Source organism: Chanodichthys erythropterus, chromosome 21 (assembly GCF_024489055.1).
Source record: "Chanodichthys erythropterus isolate Z2021 chromosome 21, ASM2448905v1, whole genome shotgun sequence".
NCBI classification, from domain to species: domain Eukaryota; kingdom Metazoa; phylum Chordata; class Actinopteri; order Cypriniformes; family Xenocyprididae; genus Chanodichthys; species Chanodichthys erythropterus.
Window position 1 is genome coordinate 27,582,778 of NC_090241.1, and position 4,769 is coordinate 27,587,546.

The 4,769-nt window shown below is 36.1% G+C and overlaps 1 long non-coding RNA gene across 1 annotated transcript; it reads left to right on the forward strand.

Annotated features, from left to right (window-relative positions):
- The first annotated feature begins 2,077 nt into the window (after nt 1–2,077).
- LOC137011516 (uncharacterized) lies at nt 2,078–4,532 on the forward strand. Its single transcript, XR_010893484.1, has 3 exons — nt 2,078–2,344; nt 2,700–2,761; nt 2,938–4,532. It is a non-coding gene; the product is annotated as an uncharacterized lncRNA (long non-coding RNA).
- Nucleotides 4,533–4,769: the final 237 nt, after the last annotated feature.

Below are 4,769 nucleotides of genomic sequence, written 5' to 3' on the forward strand. Positions count from 1 at the left end.
TTACCAAAAATGAAAAGTACATCATCATTTATTTCATTTATTTATTTCACCTTCATGTTGTTCCAAACCTGTATTGACTTTTTTTTCTTGTATGGAACACAAAAGGAGAGGTTTACTAGAATGCCAAGTCCGTATTGTACGTTTCAGCACCTGTCCAAACGTACAAAAATTTACATTTTGTTCCTTTGAAAGTTACGTATTAATATCTACGTATTTACAATGAAACCAGGTTGTGAATGGCTGCAGTGCTCAAATCTCATTCATATTTTAAATAATGTACTACATTTTGTTCTGTTTCTCACACAGACCTATTGTATGATATCAGAAGACTTGTAATAATGTGCACATGGATTCTTTTTAAGGTGTTTTGGTCATTTTTTGCAGCATGCGTCACCATTCACTTTTATATGGAAAAAAGCAACATGACCATTCAGCCTAACATCTCCTTTGTATCTTGTTAAAAAAGAAAATACAGATTTTCTAAACTTAAAAAAGAGTAATGATGACAGTTGTTTCATTTTTTAGTAAACCAATCCCTTTAACCATTTCAAACTAGAGGAAAACTGAAACTTGAAAGAATAAGAGAGATAAAGACAATCAGCCAAACATTTTGAGTTTATTCTCAGCCCGACTACTTCAGTAGAAGCAAATCCTTTTTGAAAAACCGAATAAAAGCCTGAGTGAAAGTGCTGCAATTACCCTGATGCTAATTGTATTGAACTACCTACTATTCAGAGGAGAACAATGAGCATATCAAATCTGTCACATTTAAATCTACGCTGCATTGATGCATATGGGGTGTATATTAAGACTCTACAATTAGCTTCATAATGGTCGCACTGAGCTTATCTGCCAAATTAATTACAGGTCTGATGATTTGCCATCTCTGGGAGCTGTGAACATGAGTCGACCGCTTTGTTCCTGTCAGTCCACCTGCAGAAATCCATGAATCAGTGTGTATCACATGGTGATCTCTAAAGCAACACTTTCAGACATAGTATGGGAAGGAGGAGTAGACTTACATAACACTACGATACAAACACACTGCTGCACGTGTTCACAATGTTCCGTGTGAGACACATACCAGACAGAAAATACAAAACCAGATGTTCTACGAATCAGACACATCTGGATAATGGAAGGGCATCAGGCATGAGTGGTTTTATATATCTGTTAAGTAAGAATGTTGAACGAAAGGCTTTCATTTCTTCAGCAAACTCTTTTTCCTTGAGCTGAGACTTTGTTAATGTCTGGATCTCATTCAAAACAAGCTCCTTCTGGTCGCATTCCAGTAGCATGCATCCTACCCATTCAGCTTATCTGTAGAAGAAATCTCTGAACAGCTTTTGTTTATCCATAGAGTAGTGTGTGTGAGACGGTTAGTGGGTGCGTATGAGTGTGTGTAAGTGGTTAGGGGGTGATGGCTATTAAGTGCTACTGGTTCCAGGAACAGCAGACAGCACGGGGTCTATTGATGCCTGTGACCCTCCTAAAGGTTTGTAAGTGTTTCTCACACATGCTTCTCTGTAGCCTCAATTTTTTTTCTAGATGGTTCTTTTGTAGAAAATGTTTTAAAGGCACAAAATAAATACAAATAATAAAAAAAAGTACAATACAAAATTATACAAAAGTACTTTGTAATGTAAAATAATAATAAACATAAATTAGCAAAAAAACCCTTTGTTTTAAAAATTGCAAAAAGATTAAAGTACCCCTGCAGTCTATAATTTTATCCCTTAGAACTCAACTTTAATCATCGAAATGGCAGTTTTTTTTCTTTAAAACATAAATTCCTTTCCTTGCCAGCATGTTTGTAAAACGTTGCCAGCCACTGCCAGCATTTTTGATCATTTTTACAAAACTTTCATGGCCCCCAGAATATTTTGTTGTATGAACATCTGAACATGCAGTATATCAAAATCACATTTTTTGAATCGGATTCAGAATGATGATCAAAACAGAAGTAGATAATTTCCATCAACGCCCCAAAGTTTCACAGTCCTCTTCCTGCAATGTCAAGATCCATAAAGGTACTAAAAACGTATTTAAATCCGTTCACTGTGCTCTGATGCTTCCTGAAGCATTGTTTTGAAATCAGCCATCACTAAATAAGTCGTTATTTTGTTATTTTTGGCGCTCCAAAAATATTCTCGTCGCTTTATAATATTAATATTGAACCACTGTGCTCACATGAACCGATTTAAATATGTTTTTAGTACCTTTATGGATCTTGAGAGAGGAAATGACATTGGAGGCCTCACTGAGCCATCGGATTTCAACTAAAATATCTTAATTTGTGTTCTGAAGATTAACAAAGGTCTTACGGGTGTGGAACGGCATGAGGGTAAGTAATAAATGACAGAATTTTCATTTTTGGGTGAACTAACCCTTTAAAAGTGTAATAACACTATAACACGGCTAATTTAAAATAAAGTGTAACCACAGTTTGTATATTCACTCGAGTATGCATTTGGACTGAGAAGGAAGACATGAGGCTGCCAATGATGTAATGTCCCAAGAGTGGTTTCCTATTCTGCAGTTCATAAAAGTTTGAAATGAAGAAAACACACCACTGAAGAACTTCCAGTTCTGCAAAACCGATCTGATGAGATGTACAGTAATAATCAACAATTTTATGTTTAGGTTAACTGTATCTTTTCTCTATCTTTATTTTATTTTACTTGTGATGGACTGACCAGTCTGTCAATGGTGTTTTCCCAGTCTTCTGGTTGAGATGGGATAGACTCCAGCAAACCCACAGGTCAGTCAAGCAGTTTGGAGATTTGGTTTGATTTTGATTAACCTTGCAGCAGTTATAGCTGATTTAAAAATACTGATTTCTTGTAGGTAGCTTTGCATTTTAACATGGCACTGGTGGACTAAAGCCTCAAATGTCCAGATATGCCTCTGTTTTGAGCATCCACACTTCTGTTTCAGTTTACAGTCATGAAAAGTCTCCACAAAGGCCTCAAGCTCCACCTGGGCTCCTATGCACATATGAAATTGGGCATGTGAACACCCAGGAGAGTGTGAATCATCAACATCCTACTGAAAATCACAGCAGCCACTCCTATATAAATATCTCACTCAGTCAGTTTTGAGAATGTCCAGGCAGTAATTCAGGATGGTGAAAGAGAGCCATTAATTCCACATGACCATTAATTCCCAATTAAAATGGCAGTGAGTGAATGGATCTGACATTAAAAATTGAGTGACACACAATTAGGGTCAAGTCAAAGTAAACACTAGCCATTGCTTGCTTAAGATAAACATCTGTGTTTTAAAGACTGACTATCTATACTGTTGGATTCATTGGTTCAGCCAATGAGTTATGTATTAGCGTCTGTACTGACTCCCCAAACAGATGGACAGACCTGTGGAGCACATGACCTACAGTACAAATCAAACTCATATTTGTAAACTATATCCATTTACATGATGTGCCCCTACAAGCAAGTTTGTTGGTGTTTTTATAAAGAGCGATGACGCAGGCTAATGTAAAGGTCATGCGACTAGGGCGTGAGCCAAGTGTATCTCACAAGAATATCTAATAATTATGACGTTAGCAGTCCATGGAGAGTCTATGTGTGTGGGTAGTTTATTTTTCACTCTGTCTCTCCAAAACAATGAGCCTTTTGCTCATCATACAATAGAGGATCATTCACATTCTGTTCTCAAACTCTTGACTTGTCTTCCTACACATTTGGGTGAAAAATAAAAAAAAAAGAAATATAGAACAGGCCCAGTTTACACTGGGCATTTGACTATTGATCTTTTTGCTGTGTACAGTATTTCCTCTATGATGATGACATCCATGTTTGGCTTTTTAAAGTTGATTAGAATGACAAGGCGCCCAAGTTCCTATTGATCTAAAGTCAAGTAAAACCAATTACAAAGACATAGGGGAAACCAGGCCTGATTGTCACACAGGAAAGTTGTTGCAAGGGCTACCAACTAAAAGGTTTAAAAAGTACAAGGTTTCAAAAGAGTTGAAAGTACAATTACATACATGCTTGTGCCTCTAATACTTCTTCTGTATTGGTTTCAAACACCTAGTTCAAATCCTCTCAATTTTTTTTTTTTTTTTAATTGTCCTATAAACTAAAATTCCCATGTTATGTTTTTGTAGTTCATCAACATAATAAAACCACACTGGCAAGGTAAGAGGAACTATTGTAATGGAGATATTTACTGAAATATTGGAAACTTTGTTGTCAGGACAAGGTTATTTTTTATTCATGTCAGGTTGGGGCAAGTACACATATATAGAGAAAACTTAACCCAAACTGTACCTCTGCTATTGGGGCAACTTGTTAGCAAACTTTAAGTGTATAATGAATTGTATTTTCAAGGCAATCATGGTAATATTCTATTTACAATATAACACTCTATATACAAAATTGACATTGAAAATAAATCTGAGAAATGTTTACTGAGGAAAAAGTGTGACAGTCTCCCCAAAAAATATATGTACCAAGCAGATGAAACATCGCCACGTGAACGCATCATTATTATAGTTCAAACATGAGTTTCAGGTATCAGACTTCTTTAAAGAGTTAGTTCACCCAAAAATGAAAATTCTGTCATTTATTACTTACCCTCATGCCCTTCCACACCCGTAAGACCTTCGTTAATCTTCAGAACACAAATTAAGATACTTCAGTTGAAAACCGATGGCTCTGTGAGGCCTTCATAGTGAGCAATGACACTTCCTCTCTCAAGATCCATAAAGGTACTAAAAAATATTTAAATCGGTTCATGTGTGTACA